The sequence below is a fragment of the Nerophis ophidion genome, linkage group LG14 (genome assembly GCF_033978795.1).
Source record: "Nerophis ophidion isolate RoL-2023_Sa linkage group LG14, RoL_Noph_v1.0, whole genome shotgun sequence".
NCBI classification, from domain to species: Eukaryota; Metazoa; Chordata; class Actinopteri; order Syngnathiformes; family Syngnathidae; genus Nerophis; species Nerophis ophidion.
In genome coordinates this window covers 36,310,327-36,331,610 of record NC_084624.1, presented here as the reverse complement: position 1 = coordinate 36,331,610, position 21,284 = coordinate 36,310,327, and positions in this window count along the sequence as shown.

The following is a 21,284-nucleotide window of genomic DNA, read 5'->3' as shown; positions in this document are numbered from 1 at the left end:
CGCTCCAAATGTCGCATCTTCACTACATTTCAGATATTTAAAAAAATAAAAACATCTTCTCCATGTTTTCCGCCTAAATCAAGTGGTAAATTAGGTTGTATTTATGTATTATAGGTATTAGAGTTTTATGTCGCCGAGATCAACAAATATTCTCCAACACGCTAATCACTGCTCACTTTACAAATCCTACAAAGTCAGACCAGCACTGTTTGAATGTCCATTTCTCAGATGATATAACTGTTGATGACTAAAGTGCTGATATAAACCGTACCTTGTTCACTTTCTGTTCTCAATTTATTCACAATGTACTTTATAAGTAATCACAATACAAATAAATAAATAATAATTGGTGAAGTAAGTCATATTTCATATGATAAGATAAGTAAGATTATTTTGAAAATGAAAGAATGGATTGATTAAATAAATTCAGAATGTTTATCATGGTTCTTCTTCTTTGTACTTTGTAAACACTTTAAGTATGAAGAGTTTCTTGAAGTGGATCATATTAGTACATTGTTTGATTGCTTTGCTTAATCCATTCCATAATTTAATTCCACATACTGATATAATGAAAGTATTAAGTGTTGTACGTGCATACAAATGTTTTAAATTACATTTTTCTCTAAGATTATATTTCTCCTCTTTTGTTGAGAAGAAGTGTTGTATATTCTTGGGTGGCAGGTTATAGTTTACTTTGTGTATAATTTTAGCTGTTTGCAAATTCACTATCTAATAGAATTTCAGTATATTTGATTCAATAAATAGAGGGTTTGTATGTTCTCTATATCCAACATTATGTTTTATTCTAATTGATCTTTTTTGTAACACCATTAATGAATGAAGCGTAGTTTTGTAATTATTTCCCCATATTTCTACACAATAACTCAGATATGGTAACACTAGCGAGCAGTAGAGAATATGAAGTGATTTTTGGTCTGGAACATGTTTTGCTTTATTCATTATTGACGTGTTTTTTGCCACTTTATGTTGTATATTTTTAACATGAGATTTCCAGTTAAAGTGGAGATGAACTTTGTTAAAGCACATCATCTTTGACGTCAATAAGCAGTAGCGGGACGTGCGTTTCCTACCTAGGCCTTCAGTGATAAATTAGATTAGATTAGATTAGATAGTACTTTATTTATTCCTTCAGGATGTTTTACTTAGTCCGATTTCAATAAATACCTCTCAAAATACCATCATTTATGTCACGGCTCCAGAAATACTACAAAGAAACAGGCATTGAAACACCTCAACAGTGTACCAAACGGGCTATTTTTTGGCGCATCTATAAATCAATAAACCAGCATCAAACATACATTATATTGCCAAAAGTATTGGGCCACTTGCCTTGACTCACATATGAACTTGAAGTGCCATCCCGTTCCTAACCCATGGGGTTCAATATGATGTGGGTCCACCTTTTGCAGCTATTACAGCTTCAACTCTTCTGGGAAGGCTGTCCACAAGGTTGCAGGGTGTGTTGATAGGAATTTTCCACCATTCTTCCAAAAGCGCATTGGTGAGGTCACCCACTGATGTTGGTCTGGCTCTCAGTCTCCGTTCTAATTCATCCCAAAGGTGTTCTATCGGGTTCAGGTCAGGACTCTGTGCAGGCCAGTCAAGTTCGTCCGACAGTTGACTTTGGAGTATTCAGGAGCGAGGAAATTTTACGACTGGATTTGTTGCACAGGTGGCATCCTATGGCAGTTCCACGCTGGAAATCACTGAGCTCCTGAGAGCGGCCCATTCTTTCACAAACGTTTGTAGAAAGTCTCCATGCCTAAGTTCTTGATTTAATACACCTGTGTCCGGGCCAAGTGATGAGGACACCTGATTTTGATCAATTGGATGGGTGGCCAAAAGCTTTTGGCAATATATCTTACGTGGGACTGTCTAAATTAGGATAATTGTAAAAAGAACGTATTAAACATGAAACAATAAAGAAATACAATACTTGAACTCACAATTTGTAGCACCCATCCGACGCCGTATAAGCCAGTGGTACCACTCCTATTGGTTGATTTAAGTAGCTTCGCTAGCTTCTATGGTCGGCAGACCTGGTCTCACCTGGCATAGCTCGGTTGGTAGAGTGGCCATGCCAGCAACTTGAGGGTTGCAGATTCGATTCCCGCTTCCGTCATCCTAGTCACTGCCGTTGTGTCCTTGGGCAAGACACTTCACCCACCTGCTCCCAGTGCCACCCACACTGGTTTAAAAAATGTAACTTAGATATTGGGTTTCACTATATAAAACTCTTTGAGTCACTAGAGAAAAGCGCTATATAAATATAATTCACATCTAGTTTCTCTTCAAACATCCTTTTTTTACCCTTCTTTGTGGGTTAAAAATAAATTACATTGAAATGTCTTTGCTCAGGTGCCACTTCCGCCTTTCGTAAATCAAAAGTTGTGATTGTCAGGTTTACTGTGAGGCTATCTAGATGGGCTACTCGTGATCTGATTGGCTATCGCAACTGTCTATCAACTGTATGTCCTCCGTTTGTTTACACTGCACAGCCGCCAATAATGTTGATTTCATGCGGCGCTGGCAACAAGCTAGCTGAATTGATTAACGTGGACCCCGACTTAAACAAGTTGAAAAACTTATTCGGGTGTTACCATTTAGTGGTCAATTGTATGGAATATGTACTGTACTGTGCAATCTACTAATAAAAGTATCAATCAATCAATCAATCAATCAATTCTGACAAAGGCTCTAACGAAAAAACAAGCAATACTGGAGCCAAATATGACATGAAAGACAGCCGTTGTTTCTTTGTGTCAAAGTGACCGAGTTTTTGCAGAACAACACACACCGGTGGTTTCACACATCTATACAAGAGAACAGATTCAAGGTTACAATACTAGGTGAAAAAAGTGTAAAGGTGACCATATGGATGTTATTTTATGTTGGAAGTGCTTCATTTATGTCACTTTTTGTTATACTCTAAAAATTACGTATTTGCGTATAATCTCGCCTAGAGGCAGCATGTAGACGCTGAAGAGTGCAGGGCCAAGAACCAAACCCTGGGGAACTCTACACGTTCCCTTAACATAGTCCGATGTCACATTGTTATGGGAAACACACTGATTCCTGTCAGTAAGATAAGAGTTAAACCAAGACAAGGCTAATTCTGACATACCAATACGTGTTTTGATATGCTCTAATAAAATATTATGATCAACGGTATCGAAAGCGGCGCTAAGATCAAAAAGCAGCATAGATGACGCATCAGAATCCATCCTTAGCAATAGAATAAATAAACAAGTCTGTTATTTGTCTAGATACTTAGACAGGGTTTTGATTTTTGGCAGAGATTTTTTTTCCTTTGCCATCAGGTCTGTCAATTGTTGATTTAATTGAATTACGCAAGATGCAACTTGACACGATTATTTAACGAGCACACCCCCCGAGTGTCGCCAAGGCTTGAGTCGAGAGGACCTCAGGGCAGTCCAGCAGTATCAGAGAGGAATTCTTTTCATGGAGAGAAAAATCCATGTGAAAACGGAACCTGGAGGACGCCAGGGAAAAAGGACTAAAAAAAACACGATTCCCCAGCAAAAATGAGAAGAATGATTGATACGTTTGGGGGCTGCTTGAGTGCTGCCGGCACTGGGGAGCCGCAGTTAACTAAGGGTACAAATGATTTCCAACATGAACGGCGACCTTGTAAAGCAGAAACAAGACAGCAAGGCAGGTTTATTTCATGGTAACAAGCCCAAACACTCTACAAAGATGACAAGTGCCTCGCGCAGGAAGCTGATGCTGATGGAGTGGCCAAGTATGTCTCCTTCAGACCTGAACCCTATTGTGAATTTTGAAGTGGTCCAACAGCCACCAGCTTCAGTAGTAATGTCAACAAGAAGAGTGTAAGAGGATTTCGGGCCGTAACCAGGATCTGACAAATACCGAGGTCAAAAATTGGTGGTCCAATTGAAGCTTTGAAAGGCCGAAATTGTGGGTATCCCGGCACCATATAAATAGTTCTATCCAATTATTTGAATTACAATGTTAAAGTTTATCAAATTAAACAATTTTGACATCATAAGACATGGGTTTGATCGCAAGACCTAGTACTTTGCATTTCAAGTACTAGTGACTCACGCCACAAGAGACACCGGACTGCTGGACTCTGAAAAGAGGTTCCGCGGCCTCCGTGGCAGAACCTCCAGGTTCTGTAACAGCTTCTTCCCTCAGGCCATAAGGATTCTTAATAGCACTAGTTGTTAAAGATCCCTAAATATTCAGCACAATTAAATGGGGTTTGAGGTGTCCTCTTGGGTGAGGTGGAGTTTGGCAATAATCATGTGGTGCAACCAGTACAACACATCTTCAGTTTTGTTCCCCGACGTCATTGGGCGTTTCAGCCATTTATCACAAGACACTTTCTGCCGAGGTCTGCCCACCACAGGCTGATCAGACCTGGGTGCGTGTCGCATGGTGGCACCACGTGGTTATTTGGCAGCCTGTGCTGCATCCCTTCGCTTCAGCCACAGCCAGTGGCTGCTACGTTCTGCTGCAGTGGCAAGTTCTTTAATAGCCTTACGTTGGGCCTGTCCTCTGATTCCCAATTCTTTCAGGAGCCTTGTGGTGGAACTGGCTACAAAGCCTCTACAGCCCACCTCCACAGGCCACACCTTCACATTCCAGCCCCGTGCCTCTGCTTCAGCTGCCAAGTTGGCATATCGCAGCCTCTTCCGTTGGAATACTTCATCGATGGCGTCCTCCCGTGGGACTGTTAGACACGGCGGCAGGACATTTACCAGAGGATCAGGTCTGGACGCAGGCTGGTTGCTGCAATTTCGGGTGGGAAGATAAGCCTCTGGCTGAGGTCTACCTGCATTTCCCAATTTCGGGCTGTGTTTAGTGGGCCTAAGTCTGGAGGTGATGGCTTGGTCCGCCGTTTCTCTCCTTCCCGGATGAAAGTTGTGTTGCATGGGAAGGTAGCCTGAGCATTTAGAGTCCTGGCATTGCTGACTACTCTCTTATTCTCAAGTTTGGCAGTCAAGCACTTCAGTACCAGGTGTATCTCCCTTGAGTCAGACTGGTCTTGCAACCTACCAAGATGTGTTTGAGGGTTGCTTGGGCTGTACACTGGAGACAGGCTGGGTCATCTCCATACCAGAGATGTAGGTTGGTTAGAGAGGACAGGACATCATATGTGACTTTAATGATGAAACGTAGTCTACTAGACTCCATGCTCCATACTTCATTCCACATGATTTTTCTCCACTCCACGCCCTCCCACCTCATCCAGCGGCCCTGCTGGGCTTGGGAGACTGCCTTGGCACACCTGGCTGCTTCCTCCTGGTGGCGCACTTCCTCCACCACCATGTGCCGCCGTTCGCATCATATTAATCCCCTGAATTCCCTCCAAAAATGGATTAACTCGCTGGAATTTTTGTTATTTATTTATTTTTTCTTTTGGGATATAAAGACAATACAACATACATCCATAAACGTGGATGCATATGCAAAACTGTAATATATATATAAATCTGTACATTAAATCTATGTATAGCTGCACCTTATTGCTCTTTTATCCTCCACTATAAAGAGCTAATGTAATGAAATTTTGTACTGTAAAGCTCAAATTTGAATGACTATAAAGAAAGTCTAAGTTTAAGTCCAAAGCGGAAATCTGGCTTCATATTCTAGTCAGTGACAGAGTATATGACATGGCCAGGAACACCTTTGGGGTGAAATTGCATTTGAATCACCTTGTCATTCAATAATTTGCACTTTACATGCGCTTCTTCATACAAAACACCCCCCACCCCCGCAAACACCCTTAACGTATAGCAAAGGCCTACTCACAGTGATTGTTCTGTGTTTAGGGTGGGTCTGAACCTGCCTGACCGACACACATCACATCACTCACATCAATTTCTTTCAGGTACAACTTTTGCTGTTTTCATTTTGTTTGGGAAATTGCCTGTTTGGAATAATAGGTTACTGATGTACATTAATGGTTCTGAAATCTCCAAAATAACCTCTTATCGTTTCAGATTAATTTTGTTGGAATCAATTGAGGTGTTGGATTTAGATGTTTTCAGTAGGGCTGTACGGTATACCGGTATTAGTAGAGTACCGCGATACTAATGAATCGTATTCGGTACTATACCGCCTCTATAAAATACATCGATATGTTAAAGCATCACAAAATCTTCTTTCGATGTAAAAAAATATATATTATGTTTATAACTCAGGAAATATGTCCATACACATGAGGACTTTAATATGACCAATATATGATTATGTATCGCAGTGGTTCTCAAATGGGGGCACGTGTACCCCCGGGGGTTCCTGGAGGATATGCCAAAGGGTACGCAAGATTTTTTTTTTAAATATTCTAAAAATAGCAACAATTCAGTAATCTTTAATAAATATATTTATTGAATAATAATTCAACAAAATATGAATGTAAGTTCATTAAGTGTGAAAATAAATGCAACAATGCAATATTCAGTGTTGACAGCTAGATTTTCTGTGGACATGTTCCATGAATATTGATGTTTAAGATTTTTTTTTGTGAAGAAATGTTCAGAAGATGAGTTGATGAATCCAGATGGATCTCTATTACAATCCCCAAAGAGGGCACTTTAAGTTGATGATTACTTCTATATGTAGACATCTCTATTTATAATTGAATCACTTGTTTATTTTTCAACAACTTTTTTAGTTATTTTTATATCTTTTTTTCCAAATAGTTCAAGAAAGACCACTACAAATGAGCAATATTTTGCACTGTTGTACAATTTATTAAATCAGAAACTGATGACATAGTGCTGTATTTTTCCTCTTTATCTCTTGTTTTCAACCAAAAATGCTTTGCTCTGATAAGGGGGTACTTGAATTAAAAAAAATGTTCACAGGGGGTACATCACTGAAAAAAGTTTGAGAAACCACTGTTTTAGCCCCAATGGAAGAGCTATAAACAAACCAAGACGCCGTCAGAGGTGGACGCAAGTTACGTGACGCGAGAGTATATCCCCGCCTTTACACTTGGGTTGTAAGTTTCTTCCCGAGAGTGACTTTTTCTTCGCCTCATTTTCAACGAGCTTTCTTTTGTACCCGACATCTGTTGGTTTTTAATGTATGAAGAGCATTGCAGTACACCTGCTCAATGTGTGAACTGCTTTTGATTGAATTGTTTGTATTTGTTTTGACAAATCTCAGATCTGCATTTATTTCCTGGATTTTCGCACAGTCTGTCATCATGTTCACATCCTGGGAGTTAAACCCCCTTTACTGGGACGGCGTGGCGCAGTGGAAGAGTGGCCGTCCGCAACCCGAGGGTCCCTGGTTCAAATCCCACCTAGTACCAACCTCGTCACGTCCGTTGTGTCCTGAGCAAGACACTTCACCCTTGCTCCTGACGGGTGCTGGTTAGCGCCTTGCATGGCAGCTCCCTCCATCAGTGTGTGAATGTGTGTGTGAATGGGTAAATGTGGAAGTAGTGTCAAAGCGCTTTGAGTACCTTGAAGGTAGAAAAGCGCTATACAAGTACAACCCATTTACTTACAGCGCTTTTAGTGACATGTGAAGAACAATCTGATCACACATTTTCGGTCTCCCTAAAGACAAAAGAAATAACATCTCATCAGTGCGATCCAAAGAGAAAGAGTGAAGCTGGCCTTTTCAAATACCAGCTAATGGTGTAATTACACTTTGTGATATTTATATCACAAAGTGTAATTACACTTTGTGTAATTACAAAGGGGGCACATCACTGAAAAAAGGTTGAGAACCACTGCTGTAGCGGATTGATATCCAAATGAGGGGTATCATCCAAAACTAATGTAAAGTATCAAACAACAAAAAACTAAGTGATTATTACATTTTAACAGAAGTGTAGATAGAACATGTTAAAAGAGAAAGTAAGCAGATATTAACAGTAAATAAACAAGTGGATTAATAATATATTTTACAGCTTATCCCTCATAATGTTGACAAAATAATAGAATGAGAAATAACACATTATGTTACTACATACGTCAGCACACTAAATTAGGAGCCTTTGTTTGTTTACTTACTAATAAAAGACAAGTTGTCTTGTATGTTCATATTTTATTTAAGGACAAAATTGCAATAAAAAACATGTTTAATGTACCGTAACATTTTTTGTTAAAATAAATCCAATAATGCCATTTCTGTGTTGCCCTTTTATTTAGAAATGTATCGAAAAGTACCGAAATACATTTCTGTACTGATACTAGTACCAAAATATCGGTATCGGGACAACACTAGTTTTCACAATTTTGATTATTTCCTCTTAGTGAGGAACAACGAGTAGGCACAATGATGTCTGTGTGAGTTTCCATTTCCAGGGAATAATAACTCCATATTGCTATACCAGCTGTGCACTGACTACCTTAGATTTATTTGTCCTTGTAAAAAATATCAAATCATATGCTTGCTGAAATGTAAGGCGTGTATTTCCTGAGAGAGAAATACTGTAAATTCAGATGTTTTACTGTCAACATACACTGTCAACAATGTATGTCTGCTTGTAGTTTGGAGCGATGTAGAACTGCATAGTTGGGTGTTGTTTTGGAGTCTGACGTACAGTTTTATAGGTCAATTGGATGAGTCAGAAAGAGCATCTTACAGGTTTTATATATAAACTTAATTTAAGGAACAGGAGCTCAGTCTGTAAAGGACTGGGTCACGATTCAAACCCTCAATTAAAAATAAATTGCAACTACCGTAGTTTTTGGATAGATGCAATCTTTTTCTCGAATACTTTCAGGGTGCAACTAGGAGAGGGGTCGGCAACACGCGGCTCCGGGGCCGCATGCTGCTCTTTGACCACTCTGATGTGGCTCAGCCGCATACTTGCCGACCGCCCGGAGAAGTCCGGTAGATTTCCAGATTTCAGTGTCTCTACCAGAAATCTCCCGGCCGGTCACATTTTGGATGCAACCTCTATCTGAACGCATACGCAACTGCAAGGCATACTTGGTCAACAGCCATACAGGTTACACTGAGGGTTGTGATATAAACAACTTTAACACTCTTACTAATATGCGCCACACTGTGAACTCACACCAAACAAGAATGACAAACACATTTCGGGAGAACATCCGCACTATTACACAACATAAACACGACAGAACAAATACCCAGAGTCCAAGTCCCATGTATCCCTAACGCTTGTGGGCTACATTATACACCCCCACCGCCCCGCAACCCCGCCCACCTCAACCGACGCACGGAAGGGTGGGTGGAGGGGGGGGGGTGGTTGAGTTGGTGGTAGCTGGGTGTATAATGTAACCCGGAAGAGTTAGGGATACGGTATTCTGGGTATTTGTTCTGTCGTGTTTATATTGTGTTATAGTGGGGATGTTCTCCCGAAATGTGTTTGTCATTCTTGTTTGGTGTGGGTTCACAGTGTGGCGCATATTAGTATGAGTGCTAAAGTTGTTTAAACGGCCACCCTCGGTGTGACCTGTATTGCTGTTGAATAAGGATGCCTTGCAGTCTCTCACGTGTGTCTGCAATAGCCTCATCAAACACTTCTTTGGGCTGGCAAGCTATTTGTACAAACTGTAGAGAGCGCTAGCGGTAGTGCCACCATTGTACGCCCTTATTATTGTTCATTGGGTGAACACCAGCGCACATTCGAGAGAATAATTACTCTGAAATTCGTGAGTCTCCCGGGAAAATTGGGAGGGTTGGCAGGTGTGACGCTGTCAACCATCATTCATATAAAACTCGCGGGCCGCGCTAATATTAAATTTTCATATTAAGGTGCGGGCCTCGTGTCTGAGATCCCTGGTTTATACATAGCCAAAGCAAAAAAAATAAAAAACTCTGTATGCAGTATTATTTCATTATAAATTTCAAAAGAGTTATGTGGCTCCCATTGTTTTCTTTACTTTGTGAAACGGGTCAAAATGGCTCTTTGAGTGGTAAAGGTTGCCGACCCCTGAACTAGGATCTGGCCAACCAAATAAACTGCTTGTCTATTTTTTTTACTTGAGGTATTCGCTGGTTTATCTGTCTGTCGGTTAGTAGTTAGCAACATACCTCACAAAATGACGGACGGATTTTGAATAAACTTTCAGAAATTGTCAAAAAACGGATACGAAACAAATTATTAGATTTTTGGAGTGATCTGGATCGTCTCTCCTTTCTGCTTACCGGGAGCCTTTTGGCCATGGATACCAGCTGCTGGGTCTCTGCCACACCAAAGCCTGTCGCTCCTGGCCCTGTTTCTTCATCCGCATATCCTCCAGTCTCTCCAAACTGAGAGTAGAGGGGGGGGTTAGGTGGAAGAGGCGGGGTTGAGTGGTAGCGGGGGTGTATATTGCAGCGTCCCGGAATAGTTAGTGCTGCAAAGGATACAAGGTATTTGTTCTGTTGTGTTTATGTTGTGTTACCGTGCGGATGTTCTCCCAAAATGTGTTTGTCATTCTTGTTTGGTGTGGGTTCACAGTGTGGCGTATATTTGTAACAGTGTTAAAGTTGTTTAAACGGCCACCCTCAGTGTGACCTCTATGGCGGTTGATCAAGTATGCGTTGCATTCACTTGTGTGTGCGTAAAAGCCGCATATTATATGTGACTGGGCCGGCACGCTGTTTGTATGGTGGAAAAGCGTACGTGACGACAGGTTGTAGAGGACGCTAAAGACAGTGCCTTTAAGGCACGCTCCCAATATTGTTGTCCGGGTGAAAATCGAGAGAAATTCAGGAGAATGGTTGCCCCCGGAGATTTTCGGGAGGGGCACTGAAATTCGAGAGTCTCCCGAGAAAATGGGGAGGGTTGGCAATTATGGAGACTGGTGTGGCAGAGACCCAGTAGCTGGTCTCCATGGCCAAAAAGGTCTCGGGAGGCAGATCCAGAAGTTCACAAAAAAGTACCGCAGAAATCATGAAAGTGCTACACCTTGTCGCACAGTCCCAAACGATCCCAAACCAAAAAGGCAAAATAAAAAACAACACATGAAAACAAGAGGGAAGTATCAGGAATACAAAATGATGATCCAAGAGCACAAAGCTCCTGCCACCAGCAGAATTCAAATACAATCAGAAATGTCCTTCTCTAGATACTTTTCACTTTTAGTCTGTTATATGACTCTTTCTACTTGCATCTACTCACACGTGGAGTCCTTGTTGGATCTCAACTGGATTACGTGCGGTCAAAGTGGAACTAATCCATTTAGTGTCTCCTGAAGTGGGCCACACTCGGTCTTGTGTCAATGTCCCTTCAGCTCGAGGCTGGTGATTTCTGCCGCAATCAATCTCGGAGCCATTTCTGCGAGAGAGAGACAGAAAGCAGCTCAAATCCAGAATATATAGTCACTTGAGAAAATTGGAAGCTGTAGCAGCAAAGGGCAGACAAACAATAAGGGTGAGATGAAAGAGATGTTCCACATCTACGGGCTTGACAATCAGCAGGGTTTCAGATATCACAGTCACGGCGTTGATATGATTGACAATTTGTCACAACGTCCATTGCTGGACATGAGTTGTGATTATGGCAGAATGGAGACAGGCACGCTGATTGCGTGCGGTCAGAGGTGTTGCCCGCCTCGGGTGATCTCATTTGGAAGGGCTACAATAAAATGGAGTGTGAACTTACATCTAATTAAAGATGCTTTCTCTTAGGCGATCACGCTGGGAATGAATTGGTAATTGCTTGACACAATAGATCCCTGAGAGCTTTTGCCATCAGCTTTTAAACAAACAATTTAACAACATTTTATTTAAAAGGGTAGTGGTGGGTTGCAAAGCTAAGGTGGTAGAGTGCTTGTGCAATGTTTACCATGCATTCCTTTATTTGTAGCAGCACGCAACAAATCCATTTGAACCCCTCAAAATAGATTTGGTGCTTACTCGCAAATACATTATAACACACTTAGGGGCTCATTTGGAACAAGCGGTACGAAATGGATTGATGGATTATCAAACTGCAGAATGTAAAAAAACAAACAAACATACTTGTATGATGTAAATTGTGCACAGAAGAGTTTCTTCCTGGTGTCCTCCCACTATCATCCATACCTGTATATGATCGTGCTAATTATCCCATGAATGTGGTAATGAGTTTAAAGGGGAACATTATCACCAGACCTATGTAAGCGTCAATATATACATTGATGTTGCAGAAAAAAGACCATATATTTTTTTAACCGATTATCGAACTCTAAAGGGTGAATTTTGGCGAATTAAATGCCTTTCTATTTATCGCTCTCGGAGCGATGACGTCAGAACGTGACGTCAGAACGTGACGTCACCTAGGTAATAAAGCCACCATTTTTAATTTCTCAAACACATTACAAACACCGGCTCTCAGCTCTGTTATTTTACATTTTTTCGACTATTTTCTGGAACCTTGGAGACATCATGCCTCGTCGGTGTGTTGTCGGAGGGTGTAACAACACTAACAGGGAGGGATTCAAGTTGCACCGCTGGCCCAAAGATGCGAAAGTGGCAAGAAATTGGACAACATTTGTTCAAAATACGAGGGTGTGGGGAAAGCCGATGAAATGGTCAGTGGTTTGTTCCGCACACTTTACCGACGAAAGCTATGCTACTACAGAGATGGCAAGATTGTGTGGATATCCTGCGACACTCAAAGCAGATGCTTTTCCAATGATAAAGTCAAAGAAATCTGCCGCCAGACCCCATTGAATGGGCCGGAGTGTCTGCACATTTTACTGGCGATGCTAAGGCAGACATGGCACAGAGATGTATGGATAACCTGCAGATACATTTGCAACGATAAAGTCAACGAAATCACAAAGATGAGTTTTGTTGATGTTATTGACTTATGTGCTAATCAGACATATTTGGTCGCGGCATGACTGCCAGCTAATCGATGCTAACATGCTATTTAGGCTAGTTGTATGTACATTTGAAACTATATTTTCATCCAGCGTTTCCCTCCACCCACATTTAATGCCAAACAAACACTTACCAATTGACAGATTTAAGTTGATCCAGTGTCACAAGATGCGAAATTTCCGATCGCTGGTCTGCACATTTTACCGGTGATGCTAAGGCAGACATGGCCGAATAGCGTCAATAGCTATTTGCTCAATAGCTTCAGTTTCTTCTTCAATTTCGTTTTCGCTATCTGCCTCCATACTCCAACCATCCGTTTCAATACATGCGGAATCTGTTGAATCGCTTAAGCCGCTGAGATCCAAGTCTGAATCTGAGCTAATGTCGCTATATCTTGCTGTGCTATCCGTATTGGCATCACTGGATGACGACACAGGAAAATGGACGGTGGCTTCACAGATAGCGAAAATCGGGCACCCCAAAGCTTTTTTTTAGGGATATTCCGGGATGGGTAAAATTTTGAAAAAAAACTTCGAAAAATAAAATAAGCCACTGGGAACTGATTTTTATTGGATTTAACCCTTCTGAAATTGTGATAATGTTCCCCTTTAAGGATCACATGTTGGACTGTCAATGAAGGAAGACAGTAAATCTACAAAAGAAGGCTATATTTTCAGATTGGTGTTTATTACGCCGAGCAACTAGATTCTTTTTGGTGGGCTGTAAGTAACGTCATATCTATTAAAAGACATTTGGAGTTGAATGTGGATATTTGACCAATCATAATGTCAGCTCCAGTGCCACTGATAATTTTTGCTGAGATAAAGAAAAATGGGGCAGCACGGTGGAAAAAGGGGTTAGTGCATGTGCCTCACATTACGAAGGTACTGAGTTCGATCCTGGGCTCGGGATCTTTCTGTGTGGAGTTTGCATGTTCTCCCAGTGACCTCGTGGGTTTCCTTGCGGATACTCCGGCTTCCTCCAACTTCCAAAGACATGCACCTGGGGATAGGTTGATTGGCAACACTAAATTGGCCCTAGTGTGTGAATGTGAGTGTGAATTTCGTCTGTCTATCTGTGTTGGCCCTGCGATGAGCATACTTGCCAACCCTCCCGATTTTCCAGGGAGACTCACGAATTTCCGTGCCCCTCCTGAAAATCTCCCGGGGCAACCATTCTCCCGAATTTCTCCTGATTCCCACCCGTTCCGGCCCAGTCACATAACATTTACGACTTTTGGAGCTCAGTGCATAACTGCACATATATGTCTCCGTTATCCATAAGTTTATCTATAACCCATAAAGTAGGCAGGCACGGAGGTATTTCTCAGCGTGTGTTTATTCCAGCCGGCACGTTAATACACTTGACACACAACATCCGGATTCCCATCATGCTTTGCTTCAAAACTACGGCAATGTAGTAATGTCCAAAAACATAACAGAGACAAATCAGAAGAACGAAGATGAGACATGGCGACGGCGAGTAAGAAGAAGAAGTACGGTTCCAAGTTCCAAAAAGATTGAAAAAAAATAATTTCAGTTCATCCAGGACAGCTCGAAGGGGAGGGGTATGATGCCTGCAAATTTTGTAGATCAGACTTCTCCATTGAAAAGATGTACTCATTCATGAACGGATAATATATATATATAAAATTCGATAATTCGTTATAATCCGATATATAAGGCTATATATATATATATATATATATATATATATATATATATATATATATATATATATATGTATATACAAATATATATATATATGTATATATAAATATATACATAAGACATAGAAATACTTGAAAATATATACTACCCCTTTACCCCACCTCAGCCCCGCCCCCCATCTCCCGAATTCGGAGGGCTCAAGGTTGGCAAGTATGGCGATGAAGTGGCGACTTGTCCAGGGTGTACCCTGCCTTCCGCCCAAATGCAGCTGAGATAGGCTCCAGCACAACCCTGAATGGAACAAGCGGTAGGAAATGGATGGATGAATGGACAAATAAAAATGTGTTCATGTTTCAGTCTTCTGTTTGCAATGTCTTTGTCTAAACCAGTGGTTCTCACCCTTTTTTCAGTGATGTACCCCCTGTGAAATTTTTTTAATTTAAGTACCCCCTAATCAGAGCGAAGCATTTTGGGTTGAAAAAAAGAGATAAAGAAGTAAAATACAGCACTATGTCATCAGTTTCTGATTTATTAAATTGTACAACAGTGCAAAATATTGCTCATTTGTAGTGGTCTTTCTTGAACTTTTTAGAAAAAAGATATAAAAATAACTAAAAACTTGTTGAAAAATAAACAAGTTATTTAATTATGAATAAAGATTTCTACATATAGAAGTAATCATCAAGTTAAAAGGCCCTCTTTGGGGATTGTAATAGAGATCCATCTGGATTCATGAATTTAATTCTAAACATTTCTTCACAAAAAAATAAATCTTTACATATCAATATTTATGGAACATGTCCACTGAAAAATCTAGCTGTCAACACTGAATATTGCATTGTTGCATTTCTTTTCACAGTTTATGAACTTTCATTCATATTTTGTTGAATTATTATTCAATAAATATATTTATAAAGGATTTTTGAATTGCTATTTTTAGAATATTTTTAAAAAAATCTCACGTACCCCTTAGCATACCTTCAAGTACCCCCGGGGGTACCCGTACCCCCATTTGAGAACCACTGGTCTAAACAATGTATTTGTTATATATATTTATTAATTTTTTTAAGAATTTCAAAACAGACATTTTATTTTATGACACAAGTAGTCACCATGAGCAATAGGTAAAGCTCTTGTGGGCAATTGGCATACATACTAGATTACTTCGACATATTTTTGGCGCAATAAATGTGTTTTAAGCACAGTTGTTTAACTTGTTAACATATTTGTGTAGTAATGATAATAATACAGATTACATAGTGGTTGTGTAGAATTTTCGTGTTTAACGCACTTTTCTTTGTCTTTTTACGCATTGAAATCAGAAAGGACGCGCATTTCTTGAAGTAAGCGTTTAAATCTGGGATGCAGATTTAATTTTTTTTTTAATCAATTGAAAAAAAATATATATTGTTTTGTTTTGTTTATATTTTCCGGGTCAAATTTTCGGCCCCGTTTATTGCGTTTTTATTGGTTGTCTTCAAAGTAATGAACTTTCCGGTACAATTTCTTAAATTTTGATTGGCTAAAAGTTTTATCAATTACAAATACTGCCTCAGTTTGCGCTTGGACAACTTCACAGCGAACTTGGGGCTGTCAAAAGAAAGACTTCATGGTAACCACTAAGGTGAGTGTAAAGCCAACCTTTTTATCTCCATCATGTGCCATGTCTCCAGTAAATGAACTGTTTTAGTCTTTGTGAGTCCATGGAAGGTTCACTTTTATCTTTCCTGTCTCCATTCTCCTTCGTTCGAGGATCGAGACAGGCTAATTAGCTTCAAGCTAACCAGCACCCGATCAGACTCCTCCACCGCAAAAACATAATTTGCAGGTCAACAAATGGGGCAAATACCGTATTTCCTTGAATTGCCGCAGGGCATATAGTATGCGCCTGCCTTGAATTACTGCCGGGTCAAACTCGCATCCCAAAATAATTAGTGCATGCTTAGTATTACCGCCTGGTCAAACTCGTGACGTCACGAGTGACACTTCCCCTGTCATAATTTTTCAAAATGGAGGAGGCTGATTTCAATACCGGTAATTTGAAATCGCGTAAAGGAAAGAAGATTAAGAGCTATTCAGTAGGATTTAAGGTCCAAGCTTTCATCACACTCAAATTTTTAATGCATACCTTTGGTAAGTGCCGGAGTGAGAAGAGGTTTTAAAATAATTAGCGCATGCTTACTTTTACCGTATGCCTTTGGTAAACGCAGGAGTCAGAAGAGGTTTTAAATTAATTAGCGCCCCGGCGGCAATTCAAGGAAATACGGTATGTGCCTTTTAGCAAGTGTTGCTCGCATCGCTGCCAGTGACATCATCACCGTCATTGTTTACTGAAGCAGAGATACTGACTGTGTGTTTTTATAAAGGTGCATGCGTCGCCAGGCTCTGTTTTTTATTGATATACTTATTATATTTAATGTTTTATTATCTATAACAGGGGTGTCAAAAGTGTGGCCTGGAGCCCATTTACGGCCCACAGCTAATGTTTTAAAGGCCCACGGCACATTCTCGAAATACAAAAACATAACAAAAGTGGAATGAAAAAAGCTTACAGGTGAAATGTAGTTTAGAAAAAGTTGCAATGTTGACTAATAAAACAAAGCTTTTTTTTTTCTTTCTTTAAAACCGTCATTGCGCAAAACATATTATTGAATCAAAATCAATTGTAAGGACTGGTGGGCATTGTGGTGCCGGGTTCGATTCCCTCGAGGATGCGTTGACGTGAACACAACAAAGGTAGGATCTTAAAACATTTATTTAACAAAAAGGGAGCTCTGAACAGAAACACTGGAGCTAATACAAAGGCAAACCAAAGACGCTAGTATGAGAACTAGGAAATACAAAAATAGAAAATTAAACTGGCACATGGGCACACAAAAAAGGAATAAATAAAACATTTAGCATGAGAGCTAATAACAATGTGCGTAGCGTGAGAGATTGCGAGAATAGAAATAATTGCATGAAAGCAAACGATCAAAAAACCAGCTGTACAGTTGCGTGAGAGCAAACTATGGACCCAGACTGAACAAGGAAAAGAGGAAGGCTCATATAGAGAGTAATCAAGTAGAACCAGGTGTGTGTAGAAAACGAGGAGCAGGTGAAATCAATGTGTAACCATGGTAACGGACTAAACAGGAAGTAAGTGAGTCAGAAAGAGAATGAAACAAAGATGGAAAAATAAACATGTGAAGATCCGAGACACGGATCGTAATATCAATGTTTTTTATAAATTATTGACCTATCCAAGATTGCTTCACGTCAAATGTTCCAATAATTTTTTTTGTGAAAGATTATGCATATTTTGTGTGTTTGTCATAAAAAACTGTTTTATTTGACAAAAAGGGCAGAAATCAAACAAACAAAAAACAACGTAAAAAACGAAAAAAAAAGCAACTTAAAATTGACAGATGGATCTGAAGTTGATGTAGACTCTAGAGAGTTAAGCGTTAAATAAATAATGTGTGTATGTCGTTATTACTATTATCATAATTTCATGACCAAAGCAAAAAACTGTTTACACAGTTATACAGAAATAAATACACCTACAACTTATTAAATACAAACATAGAAAAAACTACCGGCAGCGGTAAAGTTTAGATCCATGAAGGAAAGAAGAAAGTGAATGAATGTTTATAATTGAATACATTTCCCTATGCATAAAAATTTATTTTCTTTTGTAGTATGTTTTTTATGAATTAAGTAACGTTTATGACAACCTTTCTCCAAAACACAATATAAAACGTGAGATATAATAGAACAATGCAATTTCAAAACTGTTACAAAAAACTGGGACCCCCAAAATTTACTGTAGGACCCCATTTATTATGAGTTGAAAATTCCGAGCGCAAACACTGATGGAGTATTGATGTGTGCAAAACAGCAGCAGGCGGCTGTGGCCTGCGGGCCGGTTCTAATACTAATCAAATATCATCCCGTGAGCCATAGATCATTCATTCACGGGCCGGATCTTGACTTTGACACATAGGCTCTATAGCAGGGGTAGGGAACCTATGGCTCGCGAGCCAGATGTGGCTCTTTAGATGACTGCATCAGGCTCTCGAATAAATCTGAGGTGACATTGCTTAACACGATAAGTAATGGATGATTCCACTTGTAATCACAGTGTTAAAAATATTGTTCAAAATATAAAACATTCTCATGCTTTTTATGTCCAAGAAGTTGCGTTAATGGTGAGAGGTTATTTATTTATAATTGGTTAGTGTGGGGCTTCTTCAGCCCACCAAGCACCGACATGAGAACCTGTTTCAGGGTTACAATATTGTTTTATTTTTCAATAAGTCCCTCAGTTGCTTTCCAGCAAATGTCTTTTTCTCTTTCGTTCTCGCTCGCGCCCTGGCTCCAGCTCCAACCCAGTCTCTCCTCCTGGCTGCTGCTTATAACAGAGCGTCAGGTGATTCGATAACAAGCCCAGGTGGGCCATCTACGCACCCGTCGCTGATTTCGAGGCCGGTCCTGGCAACACCCCGCTTCGCTGCAGGCTCGCAGGCCACTCCCCCTCCACAGTTAGCTTCAGAATAACAATGTTATCACAAAGAATAAGAGACCTATCATACTCTAGAAATGTTGGTCTTACTTAAAAATGCAGTTGTGTTCAGTGTTAAAAAAAAATATTGTATGGCTCGTACGGAAATACATTTTAAAATATTTGGCTTCTTGGCTCTCTCAACCAAAAAGGTTCCCGACCCCTGCTCTATAGCAACGAGGACCTCATGATGTAAACTCCGACTTCACACTTCTTTAAAGAGATGTTGGAAGAAATGTCCATGAACAATACTTCCACATACATTTAGTGAATGAAGAGAAAATTAAAAGAACATGGCTGAACTATTTTTCCATTTTCCCCCCATGCCATTTACAAAACATTTGTAGGTGCTAAGTTATTATTCAAATCTCAGATAATATATTTAAGTGTTTTTTTTTTTTTCAAATTGCATTTTTTTGTCTTGACACCGATAAGGTGGCGACTTGTCCAGGGTGTACCCTGCCTTCCGCCCGATTGTAGCTGAGATAGGCGCCAGCGACCCCGAAAGGGAATAAGCGGTAGAAAATGGATGGATGGATGGATGTCAGATAAATAATTAGAATATGTGTAATGCTGCATACAGATTTTTCTCTTGGGATTGGGGGAGAAGTGTTTGAGGGGAGTTCACTTTTACCTGGGGCGCCTGTTGATGCCACTTTTCGTGTGCTGAAACCTTTAAAAACAAAATAAAATCAACCTCTGCTCTGCCAGAGAAGGCAGGATGACTTTTGCAGACCCTTACATGAAAGCATGTATCGCTCTTCTGCTGTGGGGCCCCCTCCCATCTAAAAGTACCGGCAGGGGGCTCTGTTTTGAAGCAACATGAAAAATTTGTTTTGCTTTTCAAGTTTTTGCCCACTTTTTGCAAATGTGTCACAGCCAATTCCGAACAATTAAGTCAACTACACACAAGGACACATATCCCTGTTTTCACATTAAAGCTCTAAAAAACATAATTGGAAGACACATGTTACTGTTGGAACAATATATCTATGAAAAACAATCAAAAATATTTGAAAAACACATTAAAAACTCAGTGTTGTACTTTTTAAAATAACATCGGAGCAAATGTTTTATTCATCAGTACATGACAACATTCAGCAACACATCTGGTGCAGTCAATGTCACCTTGCAGACTTTATTTTTACCTGATGGATAATTCATATTCTTCCTTTCTTTTTGGCAACAGCATTGCCCTCACTGTTCTCACGGAAACATGCATGTCTTTTTACGACTGCTGCCCTTGTCAAATGCTGCAGACAGAATTCCGGAATGGGCCATTAAAATGGAATCTACTGTTAATAGCGGAATAACATGGACATTGACATTAATAAAAAAAAAAATGCTGTCACTGTGAGAATAAATAATGTTTGTTTGGGGATATTGTGTGTCTAGGACCGATCGTTCATCCCCAAAAATTCACCTTCCCCCTCCTAAATTATTATTTTTTTTGAGACAAACAAACATCGTCATTGGTAAGGTACTTATAACTTGACAGCTTTTAATGTTCGCTAATATTCTACAAAACCCAAAACCAGAGAATTTGGCACGTTGTGTAATTCGCAAATACAAACAGAATACAATGATTAGCAAATCCTTTTCAATTTAAATTCAATTGAACAGACTGCAGAGACAAGATATTTAATGTGCGAATTGAGAAACTTCATTTATTTTTTGCAAATAGTCATTAACTTAGAATTTAATGGCAGCAACAAATTGCAAAAAAGCATTAACAACACTCAGTTAACGTTTGGGAACTGAGGATACCAATTTTTTAACCTTTTCAGGTGGAATTCTTTCCTATTCTTGCTTGATGTATAGCTTATGTTGTTCAACAGTCCGGGGTGTCCATTGTGGTATTTTAGGCTTAATGATGCGCCACACATTTTCAACGGGAGACAGGTCTGGACTACAGGCCGGACAGTCTAGTACCCGCACTCGTTTACTGCAAAGCAACGCTATTGTAACGCGTGGCTTTGCATTGTCTTGCTGAAATAAGCAGGAGCGTCCATGAAAAAGACATTGCTTGGATAACAACATATGCTGCTCCAAAACCTGTATGTACCTTTCAGCATTAATAGTGCCTTCACAGATGTGTAAGTTACCCATGCCTCGGGCACTAATACACCCCAATACCATCACAGATGCTGGCTTTTGAACTTTGTGCATATAACATTCCCAATTTTTTTTCGTCTTTGGTCCAGAGGACACGACGTCCACAGTTTCCAAAAACAATTTTAAATGTGGACTCATCAGACCATAGAACACTTTTCCAC